The sequence below is a fragment of the Meles meles genome, chromosome 10 (genome assembly GCF_922984935.1).
Source record: "Meles meles chromosome 10, mMelMel3.1 paternal haplotype, whole genome shotgun sequence".
In the NCBI taxonomy this organism is placed as follows: Eukaryota; Metazoa; Chordata; class Mammalia; order Carnivora; family Mustelidae; genus Meles; species Meles meles.
In genome coordinates this window covers 17,937,838-17,961,334 of record NC_060075.1, presented here as the reverse complement: position 1 = coordinate 17,961,334, position 23,497 = coordinate 17,937,838, and the positions used below count along the sequence as shown (strand labels likewise).

General features: G+C 37.7%; 1 protein-coding gene across 6 annotated transcripts in view; it reads right to left on the bottom strand.

The window, feature by feature from the left end:
* CNOT4 (CCR4-NOT transcription complex subunit 4) overlaps positions 1–22,779 on the bottom strand; it is a 141,450-nt gene extending 118,671 nt beyond the window's left edge. For all 6 annotated transcript variants that reach the window (XM_046020276.1, XM_046020278.1, XM_046020277.1 and 3 more), the window contains exon 1: positions 22,575–22,779. The gene's annotated coding sequence lies outside the window, so the exon portion shown is untranslated. The remainder of the gene's footprint in view (positions 1–22,574) is intronic.
* Between the last annotated feature and the right edge of the window lie 718 nt (positions 22,780–23,497).

Sequence of the window (23,497 nt, the reverse complement as noted above, 5' to 3'; positions counted from 1 at the left end):
AACATTCAGCCAACCACCACCCTGGGCCACAAAACATAACCAATTTCAAAATCATGCACAGTATGTTCTCTGATCATAACAAAATCCAACTAGAAATTAATAAATTTCCCACACTTGAAAATATACCAACATACTGCTAAATAATCCATGAGCCAAAGAGGAAATCTCAAAGGAAATAATAGAGCTATATCGTATGTCAACTCTACCTCAATTAAATAAATAAATAAATAGGTTGAGAAAAATATAAATAGAGCAAAGTGAAAATGAAAATGGAGCATATCAAAATTAAGAACTGCAGCTAAAGCAGTAAGCAGAGGAAATTTTATAGAACTGCTTACACTAGAAAAAAAGGTCAAGAAAGGTCTCAAATCAATGATGTGAGCTCCTACCTCAAAGTACAAAATGAAGGGGAAAGTAAACTCAAAGTAAACAGAAAGGAAATAATAATGGTCAGAGATCAAAATAATTGCAAACAAAAACAAGAGAGAAAAATTAATGAAACCAAAACTGGTTCTTTGGGGGGTAAGGGGAGAAGAAAACTGACAAACTTCTAGCAATATTGATAAATATAAAAAGAGAAAAAACAAGAATCATAAATACAATTAAATAGCAGATTATTACTGAGATCCAGCAGCTATAATACAGTAATACTAAGAACAACTCAATGCCCATAAATTCAACAACTTAGAAAAAATAAACCAATTCTTCAGAAACTACACATTATTAAAACTCAAGCAAGATAAAACAGATAATCTGAAAAGTTCTATGAACATTAAAGAAATCAAACTCATAGTTTAAAAGCTCAGGAAAAAGAAATCCTCTAAGTTGGATTCACTGGAGAATTTTACCAAAAAATTAAGGAACTAATTCGAATTTTACACTATTTTTCCTTTAAAGAGGAAGAAATATTTCCTAACTTTATGAAGTTTTAAGAAGCCAGTATTTGATGAAGCCAGTATTACTCTGAGACCAAAATAAGACCTACTACCAAAAACCAAAGACTTCAAACCAATATTTCTCATGAACTCAGATGTAAAAACCCTGCACAAGATATTAGCAAATAAAGTGCAGCAATGTATAAAAAGATTACTGGGATTTATTGCAGGTATGCAAAGCTGGTTTAACATTTGAAAATCAATGTAATCCACCATTCAAAAGGCTAAAGGAAAAAACAAAACATGTCATACCGACTGACAGAAAAAGCATTCCATCATAGTCATAATAAAAATTCTCAGTAAACTAGGAATAGAGGGGAACTTCTTCAACCTGGTAAAGAACATCTACAAAAAGTCCACAACTAGTATCACATTTAAATGGTGCAAACCATATGCTTTCCCTCTAAGCTCGAGTAAGGCAAGGATGGCAATCTTACTCCATACAATTATGGACGCTCCAGCCAGCCAATAAGGTAAGAAAAGGATACAAAAAGCAAATAGACTAGAACAAAGAAAAAAAATCTATTCCTATTTGCAGATGATAACGTATTTTAACTAGAAAATCCCAAGGAATATACCAAAAAATCCCCTAAAACTAAGATTGAGTTCTGCAAGATCACATGATACAAGATTAACCCATACAGATCAATCACATTTCTGTACACTAACAATAAACACGTGAAAATCTAAATTACAAATACAATGCCATTTGGAATCGTACCAAAAAAACCCTGAAATACTTAGGTATAAATCTAATAAAACTTGCAGGAGCTATATGTTGAAAATTATAAAATGCTGGTGAAAGAAATAAAGGAAGACTTAAATAACTGGAGAGAGGGGTGTCTGGGTGGATCAGCTGTTAAGCATCTACCTTAGGCTCAGGTCATGATCCCAGGATCCTCAGATCGGGCCCCACATTGGGCTCCCTGCTCAGTGGTGAGCCTGCATCTCCCTCTCCCTCTCTGCTGCTCCCCCTGCTCGTGCACATGCGCTCTCTCTCTCTTTCGCTCTCACTGTCTCTGTCAAATAAATAAAAAGATAAATTTAAAAAAAAAAATAAATAACCAGAGAGACTCACTACTGACTGGAAGTCACAACATAGTAAAGATTTCAACACTCCCCAAATTAATCTACAGGTGTAATGCAATTCCCACCAAAACCTCAGAAAGATTTTGAGAAATAGATGAGCTTATTCTAAAAATTACATGAAAAGGGAAAAGTCCTACAAGAGCTAGAACAATTCTGAAAAAAGAGTAAAGTGGAAGGAATCACTCTTCCTGATGTTAAAGCTTACTATATAGCTACAGTAATCAAAACAGTGTGGTATTCATGGAGAAAGACCTACAGATGGATGGAAAAGAACAGAAAACCCAGAAACAGATCCTTACAAATATGCCCAACTGATTTTTGACACACGTGCAAGGAATTCACTGGAATAAAGGTAGCCTTTCCAACAGATGGTGCAGGAGCAACTGTACTTAAAAGAAAAAGGAGATAAGAACCTCAACCTAACCTCATGTCTTATACAAAAATTAGTTCGAAATGCATCATACACTAAAATGTAAAATTACTAAAATTTTTACAGAAAACCTTAGAAACTTAGGATGAGGCAAAGAATTCTTAGACTTGACACAAAAAGCATAATACATAAAAGAAAGAACTGACATACTGTCCTCATCAAAATTAAAAACTTTTGCTCTGTGAGGGGCCCTATGAAGAGAATGAAAACACAAGATATTTGCAAACCATATTTTGGGCAAAGAATTTGTATCCAGAATATACAAAGAACTCTCAAACTCAACAGCAAAAAAAAATCCAGTCAGAAAATGGGCAAAAGACAAACAGACGTTTCACCGAAGACGACATATGAATGGCCAATAAGCAAATGAAGAAACATTCTACATCTTTAGCCATCAGGGAAGGCAAATTAAAACTATGAGATATCAGAATGAACTACAGAACAAGAAAAGGGATAATACCCAATCTCATTAGAATTTAGAAAAAAAATGAATCAGTCACATAATGCTTGTGGGAATGCAAAATCACAAAGCAATTCTAGAAAATAGTCTTGGAGTTCCTTTTAAAACTAATATGGGGGCGCCTGGGTGGCTCAGTGGGTTAGGGCCTCTGCCTTCGGCTCAGGTCATGATCCCGGGGTTCTGGGATCGAGCCCCGCATCGGGCTCTCTGCTCTGTGGACAGCCTGCTTCCTCCTCTCTCTCTCTGCCTGCCTCTCTGCCTACTTGTGATCTCTGTCTGTCAAATAAATAAATAAAATCTTAAAAAAAAAAAAAAAACTAATATGAACTTACCTAACAACCCAACATTTGTGCTCCTGGGCACTTATCCCAGAGAAATGAAAACTTAAGTTCGTGCTAATGTTAACAGCTCTATTAGCAACTGCCAAAAAACTGAAAACCAATACATCCATCAACAGATGCATGGTTAAACAAACTGCAGTGTATCCACACTGTGAAATACTACTCAGCAATTAAAAAGAACAGTTGATATGCACAACACAGATGGATTCAGAAAATTTTTTTAAGATTTTATTTATTTATTTGAGGGAGGGGAGGAGAGAGAGCATGTGCACATGCAAGTAGGGGGAAGGGCAGTGGGAGAACAGACCCCCCACTTAGGAGGGAGCCTGAAAAGGGACTCAATCCCAGGACCAGGGCACAAGGCAGACACTTAACGTCCTGAGACACCCAGGTGTCCCTCAAATTATTCTTATGGATCAATCTAAATTGAAGTCTGCATAGCCAAAAGAAATTGGGCCTGTGCTCAAAGCTTAGAGGAAACAAAAAGGTAAACAAGGTATTCTAAGATCCAGAAAACTGACAAGTAGCAAAATTTTTTCAGCCTATCAAAGTTATCCTTCCAATGCACATCTAAGAATGTGAACTTTAATGAGCTCACTTTCCTTCTTCCTTTCCACAATTCCTATTTTCTATATTATCTCTGTTCTTTTCTCGCCATACATCTCTTCCCCAACTGTCCTTGTTTATAAAATCTTTTTTTTTTAATCAATTCCAGTCTTTAAAAAAAAAAAAAAAAAAAAGATTCAAGGGGGCTGCCTGGCTGGCTCAGTAAGAAGAGCATGAGACTCTTGATCTAGGGGTCATGAGTTCAAGCCCCACATTGAGTGCAGAGATTACTAAAAATAAATAAACTTAAAAAAAAAGATTCAAGCTTGTTGGCCCAACTTTACTTCTTGCACCTTTTATATAATTTTCAATACTTAAGGAGGTAGTCTGCACTCTTTGGATGAGAATAAAAATAATAGTTCTGTAAATTTTCAAATGTTTATTTAACAGAGCCATTTTTGTTAATATGTTCAAGGGAACAACATATTGTGGATTACAGTGAAAGATATTTGGAAATCAGAAGTCAACATATCCATAGCTACCCAATTATCAGCTGTTCACTTAAACTACTCAGATCTAAGCTATAAGCCTCTTGGACTTAAAGACAGTTCAAAGCTTAACCTCTATAAAAAACATTCACTGAACCCAAGATAAATCTTTTTTTTCAACAGATGTATAACATAAATAAAACCATGAACTTAAATCTTTATAAAGTATTATAACATGGGGGTGGAGGGAGAAGAGCAGTAATGCTGACTAGAGTCAGCAGGGGCTGGGGGTGTTTATTCATCTGCTGGGTTTTGTGTGTAAGCAGACAAAATCTCTTCTCTCATATGTAAAATTTCCAGTCCTTTTTTTCTAAACCAGATACAAATTGCCTTTAAAGTTATACATTAATAATGGAAGAATTGTAACACGTACTAGTAAATAGTCTAATATTAAGAAGAAGAGTAAATAGGGCACCTGGGTGGCTCAGTGGGTTAAACCCTCTGCCTTCAGCTCGGGTCATGATCCCAGAGTCCTGGGATGGAGCCCCACATCTGCCTTTCTGCTCAGCAGGGAGCCTGTTTCCTCCTCTCTCTCTCTCTGCCTGCCTCTCTGCCTACTTGTGATTTCTATCTGTCAAATAAATAAATAATTTTTTTTTAAAAAGTAAATAAAAGATAAACTCTGATACTTTTTAAGTTCCTCCTTCAAAATTCTTCCAGGCAATGGAGATAAAGAATAACTTAAGTTTGGGGCGCCTAGGTGGCTCAGTGGGTTAAGCCGCTGCCTTCGGCTCAGGTCATGATCTCAGGGTCCTAGGATCGAGTCCCGCATCGGGCTCTCTGCTCAGCAGCGAGCCTGCTTCCCTCTCTCTCTCTCTGCCTGCCTCTCTGTCTACTTGTGATTTCTCTCTGTCAAATAAATAAATAAAATCTTAAAAAAAAAAAAAAAGAATAACTTAAGTTTATGTAGTGCTCTGAGCAGGGTATGGCAAGTCAAATGCTTAAAAGAAAACTTAGCTTGAGAACATTAATACTAAGAAGGATAACAACAGGAGCGCCTGGGTGGCTCAGCTGGTTAAGCATCTGCCCTAGGTTTAGGTCATGATCCTGGGGTCCTGAGATGGAGCCCACTTCTTCCTGGGCCTGCAGCTCCCCCTGCTTGTGTTTTCTCTCTCACTCCCTCTCTCTTCTCTGTCAAATAAAGAAATAAAATGTTTAAAAAAAGAAGAAGAAGAAGAGTAACAATACAGAAAGTTGCCACGTCTGGGCCTGCCCTCTCTCCCACTTTCAGAAAGTACTTTCACGTTGACCACTATTAAACCCTTGCTAGCTTGAAAAAAAAAAAGTCAAAAACACAACAATATAAAAGTATTTAACTTGGGAAAAAATGCTTTTAAAATACATCATACCAAATTCATTTTTAGTTGAATATAGAACAGAGCATTAACTGAGTTAAAAACAACTCAAAGTATTAGAGAAAAGAAAAAGGTAAGTTTAGGGGCACCAGCTGGCTCAGTCAGAAGAGCGTGCCAACTCTTGTTCTCAGGGTTGTGAGTCTGAGCCCCACACTGGGTGTAGAGATTACTTAAAAATAAAATCTTACCAAAAAAAAAAAAGAAAAGTAATCAGTGTCCAAGAGAAATATAATGCAAACTACTACTATGATTTTAAATTTTCTACTAGCCACATTAAGAAAAAGTAACAAAAGGTAATTAATTTTATTTAACCCAATGCATCCAAAATACATGTAATCATCATTTTTTAAATTACTAATGACATATTTTATAACCTTTTTTTACTAGGCATTCAAACTCCAGTATTTTACACTCAGCACACATCTCAATTCAGACTAGCCACATTTTTCTTTTTTAAGATTTTATTTATGTATTTAATTCATTTACCTAGAGACAGCACAAGCAGGAGGAGGGGCAGAGGGAAAGGAAGAGAGAATCTTAAGCAGACTCCATCTGCAGCCACCTGGGGCTCGATCTCATGAGCCTGAGATCATGACTTGAGATGAAATCAAGAGTCACATGCTTAACGGGTTGACTGAGCCACCCAGGTGTCCCAGACTAGTCAGATTTCAAGTGCTCAATAGCCACCGCAGCTCATGGGTACCATAAGGGACAACACAGGTCTAAGAAATAGTTTGAGAAAACAGGCATATGTCTACTTTCAGACCAAAAGTTTAAGTACAATAATCTGAATGGATATGAAATCAATAGCAATATATACATAACATCATAATTTTGATGATTGTTGATCCCACTACAAGAAAACTTTCAGAAAGGGAATCAGAAGAAAACGATTAGAGAACATGCGCCTTCACAGAAAAGAATGCAAAGAAATAAAAAAAACAATTAAGTTCTTTCCTGCCCACCAATCTCTAAGCTTCTTTACATGTAGTACAGTATAACTCCTCCAGAAATTATCAGCATTATGACAAGTCCATTCATTTTCCCCACAGTTGTACAGTCATTTCCTTTCCACCTATTTCTATCAATTCCCCTTTTACTATCATGTTCATTATCATTCTATTGGAAACTATTCACAGAAGTAAAACCAATTCATCTCCCAGCCCTAAGAATGGGTTTCAGGATATGTAAAAAGAGAGTTTAGAGTATAAAACACTAATTCAAATAGAGCCAAAAGTTAAGAAATGTAACACTTCCATCTGGGAGTAGGAAAAAACAAAAAGGGCAGGGGTAGAGAAGACATTAAATTTGGCAGGGGATAAGGGAAAGGAAATGTTGCTAAAGGACATTAGCAGCAGTAACAGCAGACCTCTATTAAAAAAAGGTGGTCCAGGGGCGCCTGGGTGGCTCAGGGGGTTAAAGCCTCTGCCTTCGGCTCAGGTCATGATCTCAGGGTCCTGGGATCGAGCCCCACATCGGGCTCTCTGCTCGGCAGGGAGCCTGCTTCCTCCTCTCCATCTGCCTGCCTCTCTGCCTACTTGTGATCTGTCTGTCAAATAAATAAATAAATAAAATCTTTAAAAAAAAAAGGGGTGGTCCACTCTTCCTTTCAAAGCAACTTTCTGAAATAATCAACTCAGACCTTCTCTTTCCAATTTCTTCAGGGATATAGTCTTTCTGTGTGTAGGGCTGAAAAGATGATGGTTAGTGGGGCACCTGGGTGGCTCTGTTGGTTAAGCATCTGACTTAGGCTCAGGTCATGATCTTGAGGTCCTGGGATCAAGCCCTGCTCTGAGCACAGAGCCTACTTATCTCTCCCCCTCTCCCTCTGCCTCTCCCCGCAACTGGTGCAGGGGCACTCTCTCTCAAATAAGTAAATAAAATCTTAAAAAAAAAAAAAAAAAAAAAAAAAGGAGGATGGTTAGTGAGGAGAAATGAGGAAGACCATGAACCATCCCTGACAGCTCTTTGTCTACCTATAAAAATGGTTATAATCAAAGCCTACATTAAATATGCCATTTGAACCAATGAGATATAATAAAATAAAACCAGCAGAACCATCTTTAATCTTATCAACTCAAATGAAATTTCTCAGACGTGGTGCAAGATCTCTTGCCATCAGTGGGTTAGGCCGCTGCCTTCGGCTCGGGTCATGATCTCAGGGTCCTGGGATCGAGTCCCGCATCGGGCTCTCTGCTCCGCGGGGAGCCTGCTTCCCTCTCTCTCTCTCTCTGCCTGCCTCTCTGCCTACTTGTGATCTCTCTCTCTCTCTCTCTCTCTCGCTATCAAATAAATAAATAAAATCTTTAAAAAAAAAAAAAAGATCATTCTAACAGCTACATTATTAACAAACTATAGAGGAAAGGGTAGAAGTAGAGAAATCCCTTAGAAGCCTGCTGCAATTACCCAGCAAGAAATGATGGTAGCTGTGGAGATGGTGAAAACTAGTTGAATTCCATACATGTTTCAAAGGTAGAGCCAAAATTTCCTGATGGAATAAAATGTGTGAGAGCAAGAGAGTCAAGAATGAGGCCAAGATTTCTGGCCTGAGCAAGTGAAAGCTGCCAACCTCTGAGATGAGGAAGGCTATGTGGGTGAAGCAGTTAGGGGAGGGCGGGCAAATTTGGGAGGAAAGAGCATGAATTCTATTTTGGACATGTTGAGTTTGAGACAGTTAACTGCCATTCCAGTGAAGACATTAAGTAGGCAACTAGATATACAAATCTGGAGTTGAGGAGAGTAGTCGAGGCTGGAGAAATAAATTTGAGACCCATCAACATTTATAAGATATTCAAAGCCTACCCCCAACCTGCCCCCAAAAAGAAGATATTCAAAGCCGCAAAACTAGCAGAGATCACCAAGGGAGTGAGGGTAAAAAGTGAGCCCTGGGGTATTCCACTATTTAGAAGCCGGCAAAGAGGAGGATCTACCAAGAAAGACTAAGGAAGAGCAGCCAGTAAGTTTTAAGGAAAACCAAGGGGATGTGGTATCCTAAAAGGCAAAGGAAACGAGTATATCAAAAAGGAAGAAAAAAATGACTTGTCAAAGTTAGACTGATCACATAATACAAAGAAATGACTCCTAGATTTACCACTGTCATTGTTAGTACTAAAACAATCTTAGTACAGTGAGTGATAGGGGCCAAAGCCTAACTAAAACAGGCTTCAGAGAACACATGAGAAAATAACCAGAACAAGTACATTTAGACAATGCTTTAGGGGATTCTGCTGCAATGGAAATAGAGAAGAGCAAAAGAAGATATTTCATGAGGATAAAAATTATAAAATTCCAGCATGTTTGCACATTAATGGGAATGACCCAGAAAAGGAAAAATTAATGATCTGTAAAGAGGGAGGAGAACTGCTTAGAGCAATGTTCAGAGTACATGAAAGGGGATGGGATTGAATGCATTGATCTGAGGAACTGGATTAGAAAGAAGCAAAGACAGTTCATCTATAGTAACAGAAGGAAGGCGAAGGTCTGTGAGTCAGACCATCAGGTACAGAGATGTGGTGGTGGAGTCTGTAAATGTTCTGACGGCTTCTACTTTCTCGGTGGAAGAGAAAGTAGTTCCATCAACTGAGAGTGAATATGAGGAAGAAGGTTGGAAGTCTGAGAAGAAAGGCAAGGGTATAACTAAGTCATCTGGGAGAGGGAAAAATGAATGGACTAAGGAAATAGATAATGACTACCAGACAACATTAAAGGCCACCTGAGGTTTCTTACATGAATTTAAAGTTGAGAGTGCTCACCATGGTTGTGTTCTTCATTCACTTGTAGCCACACAGGTACAGATGTGAAGTACTCAAGAGAATCTGACTTAGCTAGAGTTGATGGTTTGTTTGCCAAGTAAGTATAAAGAAGTAAAAAAGAGTAGAGGGCATATGAAAGGGAATGAATATAATGATCAATCACTAGGTAATAAGTGTTTAATAGGTAAGAAGAAAGAAAAGCAAAGGGGCAAAGGACAGTCTGTAGACTGGAGATCCTAATGACAGTAAAAGTTTGTTGTGTTAGGATATTAGGTAAAATGAGCTGAAAAGATAAATGGCAGAAGGCAATAAGAAGGTGTAAGATACAACCACAAGTGAGTGACTGAAATGAGATGGTGAACAAAATCTTCAGGGAAGAATTCAGAGAAGGCCACAGTAGGATCAGAGATGGTACAAGTTGAAATTATGAAGAATTAAAAGAGTCAGAGTATCACCAAGAATAGCAGTGAGCAAGGAGCTGTAATGGTTAAGAAAAGAGAAGACGTAACCCAGACTGCAGTAGATGACAGCAAGCAAGGGTTTATGGACAACATAACCTGTTAACAGACAAATTTCACAGAGGGAAGTAAATGGAAGGTATCCGCCCCATTTTTCAGACTCAGTGGAACAAGGCTCCTTCTTCAACTCCTACATGGAAGAAGGTAAGAATGGGAAATATAGCTTTCAATCATAGTGCATGGGACGCCCCACTGACCTTTGATGATGGCATACAAGAAAAAAATGAAAAATTTAATAGCCAACATGTTAGAGGACTGCAGGGGGAGCAGTGTTTTCAGAAAAGTGGAAAGTAGAGGAAAATGTTCAGGAAAAAAACAAGGATAGAAGAAATTTTGCTGATGCTGGAGAGGAGTGAAAAGCCTAGAAATGTTCAGAATCCTGTGGGGATTAAAGTACAAGACTAGTGGTGACTGACATAAAAAGGGATAAAGGACATAATGAGATTAGTCCAGATACATTTCAGGCAAGTAATAGTGTCAAGGCTGTGAATGCTGGAGGGAGGAATGACATGTAAGAAGTTCCCTGTCAAAAGAAGACAACAGTCTTGGGAAACATGCTTAGTCTCAGGGCAAATGGCTTCCCCTTCATCCCTAATAATGGCTTGCAAGAAAACTATGATGTACTTGTAAGGTGGTAGAATTTTTAAAAACTCATAAAGAGGTTAGAACATTACCTAGTATCTAATAAGCACTCAAAGGTAAGCTTTCATTACCTAATCAAATGTAAAATATAGTTATTGTAGCCAAAAAGAAATTCATCTTAGACTTTCCTTTCCTCAGCTAAATGGATTTCTCAAATGACTGCCAGGAAAACCACTACCAAAATGGACTTATTTCAGAAAGGAGAGGAAATCTTTGACGTCAACTTCCACATAGTGTTCACAATCTCAGAAAACCCTCGTCAATGGCAGAGTAATTTATTAATTTGGCAAGCATATACTGAGCACCTACTACTAATATACCAACTACTATTCCCAGAATCTGGGATACATCAGGGAACAAACGCCACTACCCTAATAAATGGAAATCAGCAACAAATAGTATATACAAAGAATAAATGGATTACATGATATGTATGAAGATAAATATTATACAAAAAATAAAACAATGCAAATATTAAGGGTGAGGGGCCTGGGTTCTAACCATAAAGAAATAGGGTAGGCCTTATTGAAAAGGAGATCATTTGAGCAAAGGTCTGAAGGAGTTGAGGAAGCTATGTGGATATTTGGAAAAGTGTTCTTCAGGCAGAGAGAATAGCCAGAGCAAAGGTTCTAAGGCCTTTCCATTTAGTACTTGACATTACTTCACAATAATTTCCTTAATTTCTTTTTTCTTTTTCGATGCAAACCTCCAATCCTACTCTCTACCTCAACAATGGATGATGATAACAGCTAACTTTTATTTTATTTGTTCTAAGTGTTTTAAAAAGAGTCAATAACTTAATCCTTATCACAGATCTATGAAATACATGCTATCATGGCCTCCATGTGACAAGGGAGAGTTAGAAAGTTAGGAAGTGGCAGAGTCCTGAAGCAGGGTGTGGGGTAAGTCTTCTCTATTACGAAACAAGAACATTCAGCACAAACTGCCTCAAGTTTTCTCTTAATATACAGAATCCCTCATAGTACACATTCAAGAACTATGAAAGCTGCTATTATAATTTGTCTTCCTGCCATTTTTACCGTTATTTTCTCAACTGAATGGTTTTTACCTAGACTCTGCACTTAAACCTTCCTCAAGCTTCCCCCCAATCTGATTTACATTCCCATGCAAGTAAAACTGCTTTAAGATGGCTCTTGATCATCACACCACAAGCCAAAGGGCTTTCACTATTCTCACTGCCTTGAATGTTGAATTAGACTACATCACTTTCTTTTCCTCTTAAAACAGAAGTGATACTATATTGGATTTTCCTATTCCTCATCTTTGTGACTTCTCTCTACTGGAAAATCTCTTGGTTTTCTGAAACTTAAACATTTCCATTTTCTTTCTTCCGTCTTCTTTCCACCTCTCCAATTGTTCCTTTAGTAACACTTTTTTCACTTAGACTTCTTAAAGGCAGAGTTTCCAAAAGTTTGAGTCCTCTGTGTTTCTCTCTCTGTTAACTCACAGTCTCCCTTAAGATTCATTCATCGGGTAAGTATTTATTGAGCTCTTACTATCTATGAGGCACTGTCCGGGCCATTTAAGGAAGATCCCTGAACAAAACAGACCAAAAAAAATTAAAAACCCTCTGTCCACATAAAATCAAATAATTCTATGCTACCAAGGACACTCAAAACCACCTTCCCCTAAATACTATTTTAAACACATCACTCTCCCTACTTTAAAAAAAAAACCTTACCATGATTGCAATGATTGCCCACTTAACAACCACATCTAAATTTCTCTGCCTCAGTTCAAAACACTCCATAGTCATTTTCTATCATACCTATCCAGTTTCATTTTCTAATACCACCTGATTCAAAAGAACTCCAGACATGCCAGTCTTTTGACTAACCCTTCAAACACATTACTTGTGTTTCCAGCTTGTCAAATAATTACTGAAAACATATGTCTAGTACCTAAACATTAAAAACTATATTGAATTAAAAACTAAGTTTTCAAAAATGAATGTTTTCTGATTTTTTCAAATGTATAATAATGTGTAATAATAGCAAACACTTATATACAGGGTTTACTACATGCCAAATACTATTCCAAGCACTTTACCTATATTAACTCATTTACTCCACAGATAATCCTCACATCTCGATGCTACAAATGAGGAAGTTGAGGGCCACACAGGGTAAAGTAACTTGCCTTAGGTCTGGCAAGTAGTAAATGGTAGAACCAAGATTTACATTGAGGCAGTCTGGCTCCATACTACACTGCATACTCCCAATAGTAAACAATAAATAAAAATAGGGGAGAATTCGAAGGGCTTGCACAGAAAATGAGAAGCTATTAAAACTACGTTCAACTATGAAAAATCATTTAAGTTAGTCCTTTGTTCCAAATACGGAAAAAATTATACCCTTTAATATCATGCTAAGTTTTTAAAATTGTGAATTTAGTTGTACATAAAATAAAAAAACACAATCTGTAAACACAAACACATCATGTATTATTCAGAGTTCACCAAAGCTGCACAAAGTATTAGCTAGGCATGACAAAAGAATACACGGTGACACATGACTAACAAATGTCCTTTTGTTAGCATGACTTTATTCAAAGTATTTTACTGTCATACTTGCTTTCATCAGGATCAAACAGATTTGAATACAATGCAGGGAAGGCAGCTACCTTAAAAAGAGATTCCTAGCTTTACTTTTTGGAAGAAAAATTCACATCTAGGATGTGTCCAGTATGACAGGAAAGATTTTAGTAGAAGTAAGAAATCTCAAAAAAGTACCACCAAGCATCAACTTACATAGGTGTTCTTCAATCTATCATTAACTCCATGGTATGGACCTTTTTTAAAGGTTCCTAAGGACTCATTTGGTAAATTCATGAAGCTATTTTATAACTGAATACATAAAATTAAAAATAAACGGCAGAGGACTTTCCACAAAATAGTCTTAGTACACCACTAACATATAAACAGATGAGGAGTATCATACCAATGTTATTCTTCTCTTTACTTCTAGCAGAGAAAAGACACAATTTGTCACATTTTGAGCTGTAGAAGTTAAAATGCACAAAGCTGGACAAGGACACTAGTTTGATTTGGAAAAGACTAAAATCTGTAGCCTCCCCAATTCGTACTAACAGTCTAACTTAGAAAAAAAAGACGCTGAAGCACTCTGGGGGCACAGTCGGTTAAGCATCCCAACTCTTGGTTTCAGCTCAGGTCATAATCTCAAGGTCCCAATGTTTTTTTAAGCCCCATGTCAGGCTCTGTGCTGGCCGTGGAGCCTGCTTGGGATTCTCTCTCTCCCTCTGCCCCTTGCCACCATACTCATTCTATTTCTCTAAAGTAAATAAACCTTAAAACAAAAACAAACACAAACAAAACAAAACAACAAAACAAAAAACTTGAGGTATGTAACCAAAGGCAGCAAAGGAGCTGGACAATGCTTTAGTCAAAAATGCAGAGTCGCCACTGCTAGAATCTGAAGTCTTCTCACTTTATTTTCTGCCTCCCTTCCCCTTACCTGAGTTTACAACACACCTATCCTGCTGGACACCCAAGGCCACCCCAAAGTACTCAACACAAAGTCAGCTCTTTCCCAAGAACTGCATGAATGAAAAAAAGCAAACTATTAATAATTTGAAATTTATTTAAGTTATTAAAATTGAGAGAGTTTTTTTGGAGTAGGGAACCATTTTCTCCCCACTACCACCCACTGTGGCCTTTATAAATGGCTCCACACTCCAAGGGACTAAATTAAAATTTCTTGGGAAAAGAATGGATTGGCAGCTATCACTGAAGATATTCTCAAATACTAAGGTTCTCCCATACTGTGTACTTGATACTTACTTCCCTCCCCCATACACTGGTGGCAATTAAGATATACAATCCTTCTCAAGATTATCCTGCATGAAGGGATCTCAACTCAATCCAAAATTAACATATTAAAGCCCCTGTTAAACTCCCAAGAAAGCAACAGCTTTCCATTCTATTGACCATATTAGAAAGCACAACAGACCAGCTAAATAAAGAAGTAAAAAATGTCAACAATAGCTCTGTCATGCTACCAGGAGTAAGGAGATCATAGGACGGAGGGAATGTTAGGGAAAAACATACATGTCCCAATAATGTACTGTGTTGCATCATCATCTGTATCCTTATCAATATTTCCTAAGTACCTAAAGGGTCCATGGCATTATGGTAGTATACCTTTTAGAATAACAGGACCAAAAAAGATTGATGAATAAAGATAAATTTAATTTTGAAGTTGTTGCAAGCACCCTCAGCTTAAGGTATTTTCAGATTCTGTGAGAATCCTTAAGATCCACAATCATATATACCGTTGAGAAGGACTACATATGATACTGAAGGAAGCAGGGAGAATAAATGGCAACACAGTATTATTCATCGATTATTTACAAAGCCAGAAGCAAGAAATCTACCCCCCCACCTTTAACCCTGCTTTAAAGATAAAATGTAAAATTTTCCTTCACAAAACAAATGCAAAAATTTTCCGGAAATACAGAACAGATTTAGAAAGCTGGCCTATTGAATAGTCAACAAAACAAGAAAAGAACTTCTGGGGTCTCATAACTCAAGAAAAATTCCAAATAAGAATATGGCTGTTAAACCGGATCTATTTTTATTAATACCTTTGCAAAGCAGAGTATAACAAATTAAATGAAGGAACATGTTTCCATTTAGTATTGTCCCTACATTCTTCTCTATCCTGCTGACCTAAACTTAACCATCCTTAAGGGAGCCTGGAACTGACAATAGTTAGTGCCCTACTTCATCAGAATTTTCTGCCATTTTTTCAGCTCTCATCAGGACATTATTAAACTTTGCAGATATTTAGTAATATATACTGGTTATAAGCTGTTCAGGTAAGTTTCCTAATACTCCTTCTGAACTCATTCACACGTAAGAAACAGATGAGGTATAAATTTCTCTTTTGCAAGTGAGATATGTTCCATCTCTTACTATCATGTGATTTTTTTTTCTTTCTTTCTTTTTTTTTTTTTTTTTTTTTGAGAGAGAGTGCCCTAAAGCACAGGGGGAGGGTGCAGAGGGAGGAAAGAATCTCAAGTAGACTCTGCACTGAGTCTGAGTCTGGAGCCCAACACGGGGCTCAATCCCAGGACCCTCAGATCATGACCTGAGCTAAGATTGGATGCTTAACCTACCAAGCGATCCAGGTACCCCATTACAGTCATGTAATTAAGACTGTCTTTTATTTTCCAAACTCTCATTCCCCAATGAAAGAATATCTAAAATTATTTTAAAATACTGGTAGCTATTTTCTACAGGAATTTTGTAAGGTTGTTATATATCGAGTATCATGCATCATTTCCCTTCCAAAAGCTAGGCCTGGATAATAAATTGAAGTTTACTATCAAAGATAAATTGACCACATTTCTTCAGTTTTCAATTCTCTGAAAGTTCTGAAAGAACTTTTTTTCCAAATTGCTTTTAATCTTGTTATTATGTGGTCTTTATTAGAAAAGAGTGTGTGGTAAATGTTAACTTTTTTAAGCATTTAACTTTTTTAAGCATCAGTGGATTTGGTCACATTTCTTTTTCATGGTATTTTTTTTTACTTTTTAGTCAGAAATTAGTTTATGGAAGAGAAAATTTCAACACAATTTTGGCCTTTGGGTTAGCATTTTAGCAGGTTTTTTTTTCCCCCATGAGAAGGGAGAACTTAGATGCTACCAAAAAAATGATAATTACTTTAACTTGCTAGAAAAAGTTAATTTTCTGAATGTAAAGACTGAAGAGAAGATGAAATCAATTAGCTGAAATCAATCTAGAATCCTCTAGAACTTCAACACTAACTTCTCTCTATGGCTCCTTACTTCAGTGGCCTAGTCATTAAATTTTCAAATTCAACTTAACTGTCAATCCCAAAATATGATGCACCTTACTGAAAAGCAATTTTTCTTTTAAAAAAAAAAACAAAAGCACCTTTAATACGTTATCTCCTGCCTCCTGACCAACTCTAATGGTTCCTTACAGTTTCACCAATCAAATTCAACCTGCCACTGAATCTACCTTTCATAACCCAGCTCTATCCTAGTATACTAACTTATCTGACACCATTCCCAAAAATTAAGACTTCATTCCACCTTCCACTGAGGTCGGACTAGTTACGTCCCTCTCACATCATGCTGGTCACAGCCAGTGTTTGCTCATGTATGGAATGTTCTCCTTCTGGAGATGCTCACCCTATGCAGATGGTATGTATTTTTTATTCAAGTCCCACTTTCTCTAAGAAGCCTCACTCCTAGAACTTCGGTCTGAAGATAACCCTACACTGACATACTGGACCCAGACTATGTATACCGCACGTTATTTGGATACTATTTTGGATAGTGCTAGTTATATTATGATGAACCTTTACCCAACAAAATAATAAACTCTTAAAAGCCTGGGTCATAGCACAGAAAGTGGATTTATAAGTACTCAAAGACCATTTGACAAGCAGATTAAATATTCTTGATAAAATACCAAGATATTTTATTTTATTATGTCAAAAGAGTTCCAAGACAAATGCAATAATGGGATGACTAGGACTTGCTTCAAAATAATCTAGGTCAAAGAGCAGATGGATGAGAGGTAAAGTAAGTGGGGGTGTAGGTGAAACCAGACTAGTTATGAGGTGATAATCTTTGAAGCTGAGTGACAACTACAAAGAAGTTGATGTCTACCTTTAGACTTATTTAAAATTTTTCACAATATGCTTATTATTTTAAAAGTACCAATAATGTCTTTACTTCATTTTAAATGACAAAACCAAGATACTTTATAACATTTTCTTTACTCAATAAATACCTAAGTCCCAATTCAAAGTAAAAAAAAAAAAATTCTGGAAAGATTTAACTGGCCGTAGGTGTCTGCCTACAGCTCAGGACCTCAGGGTCCTGGGATCCAGCCCTGCATGGGGCTCCCTGTTCTGCGGGAAGCCTGTTCTCCCTCTCCCGGTTCCCCTGCTTGTGTTCCCTGTCTCACTGTGTCTCTCTGTCAAAAAAATAAATAAAACCATTAAAAAAAAATTTTTTTTCTAAAAAGATCTAATTGAATAGGGATCTTGCAGCATCCTAATTCTAAGCATTAATAAAATTAGTTTAAGAAAATGATGTTATCAAAATGGGAGAGTCTCTATCAAAAGAATAATTAATCTTACTACCAAAAGCGATACTGTTTATATTTCAAATTTTCATTCTGTTACAACAATCACAAAAAGATCCATCCAAACCTCAGGAAAAAAATCAAGAAAAAAATCATAAGCATACAAAAGGTAGGGGAAAAAAAGTTGCTACAATGTTCAATAACACAAATCAGACAGTATTATTTCAGGAAATTCACAATCTGAAGATACCTACTGCCCTCAACAGGGAATGAATTAGTAGGTTCTTAAATAATCAGAAAAATTAGCACTTCCTCTTTATTCCAAAGACTGAAAAACATGCTTAAGAAATTTCAGATATTTGGCTTAATGACAATGTATCTGTTTGTTGCTAAGGAATGCTCCACCCCTGATATTTCAGTCTATAGCTACTTTTCAAATTTCAATCAGTATTTTCCCTACAACATCATTCATTAACTTCTTCCAAAAGCAGAAATGCAACACCAGCTACTTTTAAATGTTGGCATTTTATTCTAATTACACTGCTCATTTTGCCTTGACTTATTGTTTTTCCAGACTGGTTTTAGGAATAAAACAATATGATTATTTTGGTTTTCCCGCTCTACACTATCTCTAAACACTCAAGAGGTAATTAGCTGCCATAACCAAGAAAAGTGTTTGCTTTTGAAATGGTGTCTCACAGACACATATACAAATAGCAAGGTTTATCTTCATAGCAATATATCATCTCATCACCCAATGCAATTAAAAGTTTAAAACAGGACAACACTTGTATAAACAGAGTTTAGTAAGAATGAAACCTTCCTCACAAATATAGTTCTTAGGAGAAAAACTCATCCTCAAACTCCCTTGTACTTACTATCTTGAAAATTAACTTTTTCTAGCAAGTTAAAGTAATTATCATTTTTTTGGTAGCATCTAAGTTTTCCCTTCTCACAGGGGAAAAAAAACCCTGCTAAAATGCTAACCCAAAGGCCAAAATTGTGTTGAAATTTCCTCTTCCATAAACTAGTTTCTGACTAAAAAGTAAAAAAAAAAAAACCATGAAAAAGAAATGTGACAAAATCCACTGAATTATATTACTATGCTTAAGAAAGTTAACATTTACCACACACTCTTTTCTAATAAAGACCACATAATAACAAGATTAAAAGCAATTTGGAAAAAAGTTCTTTCAGAAAACCACTAAATATGTGATGAAAAAGTCCCACTTACCTTCTTTTCTCGCAGCACTACATGATTAAATAAATTATGCCATCTTTATAATTTGTCTAATCTCAACTTCTAAGAAAAAAAAATTTATAACTATCTTTAGAATACCAGGGATACTGACATATTGACACATTTTATATATAAGGATGGGCATCTGCAGATTTTTCCTAGTATCTCTGAAGTACATAAAATTTTTTAAATCTCAGAATGTGTTAAGTTCTATCCAATACATGCTATTCCAGTGGGATAAAAACCATTTACAAGTTCCACTTAGATTAAGAAATCCTTTGAGAAAATTATGTGGTACATTCTAGTTATACTATTTCTAGAACATAAAAAGTCTCTATAACCTATTTCCCTACTGTTTTTCTTTGGAACCAAATGGGCTAAATGTATCTTCCTTCACAAAAAGTCAAGACAGTATTACACTTAATGTCAGAAAGCTAAATTTTCATCAGGGGCTGAAGTTTTCACAAATTAAAACTTTCAATTTCACTTGAATGGTCTATAAAAATAGTAACACGAGTTGAAATAGATTCAACTGAGTATTATTTGCAGGTACAAGACACACGTGCACAAACACAATAAAATGAAGAGCATAGTTTCACCTTAAAACCAGGAGTAGGGAAGGAAAGGGAAGCCTACTAAAATCATACTGCTTACAGTGAGAAAATGTTATCTTCATTTTCTTAAGCCATTTAAAATCATTTTAAAAATAAAATTCCCCTAATGAAAGAAGTTAATCCTTAAGCAACACTCTCCTTTACAAAGCAATGAGTTGAAAAGTTATTGCTAGTAAAGTTGACAGTACAAAATTTAATCTTTTCCTGCATTCTGGCATTTGATTATAATTGTCTCATCCTAATAAAATTAAAGACTCGTCTATGCAATTTTACGGAAACCAATTTTATATAATAAGTTAAAGTAATTCATGTTCAAAAACCTTGCAATAGAATTCATGTATTCATCTAAAGAATTCAACTACTGAACCTGACAGAAAGTATTCCAAACTATCAAAAAAAGAAACAAAATCCACAGAAGTACGAAGTTGCAATGTTCCTGAAGCTACATCTAAAAACTTAAACCATACAAAAATATTCTGAAATTACAGCTTCCGATTTCCTATCAAAACGTCAAAAAATTTTAAATACCTCCTTCAAATGTACTAAAGATCCCAAATGAATTCATTTTGACTTCCAAGTGCAGAAACTAAGAATCTGATGACTGCAGGAGGAAAGTATGGTGTGAAGAAAATCACTTGAGAATATATTTAGCTAGCTAAAGTGTCTTTACAAAACAAAAGATGTATTAAAATCATTTTCACTCTTCTGCCAGACAAACAGTCCTCTCCTAGAACACCCTGCTTACAAATCAGCCAAATATGACCGCCAAGGGTTTCTTAAACCTGTGTGTTGGTATTACTTACAGGTACAAAGTGGAAATCTTCTCCAATAGTGATGAAAAAAGAAAATGATATATACCGTTACTTAGAATTGAAGATCAATTGTATTAAACATGTTTCTACTAATAAACTAAATATAAGTAATTTAAAAAAAAAAACCTCAAGGGCAAGGCTTGCTATATAAATTGCTTACAATTCTGAGTAGGGATTTATTTAGTTTCCCCAAATTGGGGTGTAAGTGGCTAAAAGAAGAAGGAAGTTTTATAAACAGCTTTTCTAACCTTGGTTTATATTTGATAAAGCAGACCATTTATCACAATCAAGTAAACAGAATGTCAAATGAGGATTCCTCAAGTATTATAAGCAAAATTTATAAAAATCTCAATACAGCAATGTGCAAAAGTGATTAAAAGGATAATTGTATGTATTTGTATTTACATTTGAGGTTTTACTTTTGCAAATAAGAGGTATACTGATTGCTACTGTGACTTTTAACATTTTTACATATAACAGTGTCTTATTATGTTTAAACTTAAAATGTTGAAATGTATGTATCTGATCTATGGAATCCTGTTTGCTTTTCTGATAATTCTTTATTTCACAGTGGTGTGATTACAGGCTCATTATAGCATTAGTCAGGCATTTCAATTTTGCTTTCATCAAAAAATGGACATCATCAGCCACCCCTTGCTCCTAGTTCTCTGCTTTTTAATGTAGATAATGACAGTAAGTGCCAACAAATGCATATAAGAGCACAGCTTTGTCATTTCTTTTCCCAGCCCCCTTCTTTTCTGTGGAAAAAAATGGGGATTTACTTTGGGGGGAAAAATTCATTTTTCTTTTGCATACATACCTAATGAGTTTTCGAGAAAAACAACTTATTCAGATACCTACCATTCTAGAAATGTTAAAAGAGAACTTCCCAAATCCAAAAATACTAAGTCTGATATTGGCTGGAAAGGAAATTTCCACTCAAACCATAAATTATTTCATCAATTAAGCCAACCCTCAATAATCAATTTTCAATACGGAAAAGATCTGAAACCCACATATAACCAGCAGATAACCAAAATCTCTTTATTTTCTTGTGGAGTTCACAGATTAATTAGGTTGTATGCCAGATTTATCTTATTTTGAAATGCCTAGGCTAATATTTGTTGTTATAATCAGAGTTCACATTAAGTGTCCCGGGGAAAGGTAATTCAGTGGAATGCTTAGTAGCAGGGAGAAGCGGGTCAAAAATAGAAGGGAAGGAAAACACACACACACATACACACACACACACACACAACCCACGTCCCAACAGAGCGAATAATCCACAAATAGATCAAATGAAAGCCAAAAGAAAACGTTCCTCTCCCGAGTAGCCCGAATAAATGATCTTCACTCATTACATTTAACAGTATCCTACCTCACTCAATTCACTTCCCAACTTGACTTTTCAGGGGCCACCACGGGGCATCCCTTTTTTTTCTGGAAGTGTATGTTGAAAGAATCTGTATGGAAAAGAGGGAAGGAACGCAATATTCCCAAGGAAGCTGTGAAACAGGTGGGTAAGAACGAGCAGCAGCATGATCTAGGTACTTAAGGGGCAGCTTTAAAATGACAGATGTGGTTAAAGGAACGGCTGCAAATCGGAAGCGCTAGTGTGGCAGATAGAGTAGGGGCTGATTGCAAGCAAGCACAAGAGGGGGGCAAAGGCTAACTCCAGAGTGGTAGCAGTGGAGCAAAAAACAAACAGCAGGACGAGTGGGCAATGAGTAGTGGGACTGATGAGCAGCAGCAACTCGGGTCAGAGTGGAAGTGATGGCTTTGGTCCTGGGAGACGGGGGCTGCTGGGACAAGGACGTCAGGGAGGGGAGAGAGGGCTGGGAAAACAAGGGAGTACTGAGACCCAAGATTTCTGCCCCTACAGAATCGTAGGGGAGAGAGCTGGAGACGAGAATCCGCTTCGGCTCCCCAATTGAGGAAATTTTCGAAGGAGTCGGTGCTCGCCGCCGCGCCGCCTTCTGCCCCGCTCCCTTTTCCTGGTGGTAACTGCTGTGGCGTAGAGGGGAGAGGGAGGAAGAGGAGGAGGAGGAAGACCAAGAAGGAGGAGGGTGAAGATGAGGCGGGGGGTGGGGAGAAAGGGGGGTGCGGCCTGCACAGTCCCAGCGAAGCCTCCGCTCTCTCGTAGCCGGTCAGCCCCGGGTTTCCCCTAAGCCCAGCCCCGCATAGACTCACCCGCCTGCCTTGCCTCGCTTTTCCCTTAGCCGACTCCACGCGCTGCCGCGTCCTCACAAGAGACCACTGAACGAGTGTCGGGGAAAAAACTCTTCAGAACCGGGCCTGATTGCTTCAGCGAGTCCGACCTTTACGGCTGAGAGACAGACTCTCAGCTTTCGGTGGGTTCCACAGCCAGACGGGCCACCATCTTACATTAGGGTAAGACTCCTCCGGCCTCCGGTGCGCAGGCGCACGCCGATCCGGCTGGGAGGGGCGGGGGAGGGGCGGGAGGAGAGGCGGGCGGTCGCTCCCGCAGCACCCTGGGAGTTATAGTCCGCGGAGGATAACCGCCCAGCTGCAAGCCGGGAGTTGAAGTTCTTGCTCGGAGGGCGGACCGGGTCGCCCGCCTCACGTGGCCGCTAGATTACTGCCTTTCTTCGTGTTTTGCTTCGTTCTGTGGCCGCGTGTGAAGCTCCGCTGTCATTTCGTCGGCGGTCTCCGTTGGCTGCTCCGTCTCCTTGGTGTTTGCTCGGGAATGGGTTACCAGAACTCGGGCGAGCTTAACCAATTTAGGGGGAGCCGGGAATGGCTCCTCTGTGCTCCGCCCACCGTAGGTAGCAAAAGGGGCGGGGTAGAGGCAGGTTGCCGGTAGGAGGAGCGCGGGATTTGAGCGAGGGTGAGAATTTGATTCTGAATTGGCGTCTGGGACAAGTCAGCCTTAAGTCGTTTCTCGTGCTTGCACATTTCGGAGCCACCACCCTGGAGCCCCTCCTCGTCGTTAATCTCCAGTGAAGAAGTATCCCGCATTATCCTGTACAGATGCACAAGAGAACGAAAGACCCGTGCACTTACAAAAACCGGTTTCTGACGGAACAAATTTGAGATTACGTGGACTTCGCTGCAAATTAGTTCGGCGTTGTACCTGTACAGCTCTGTGCATG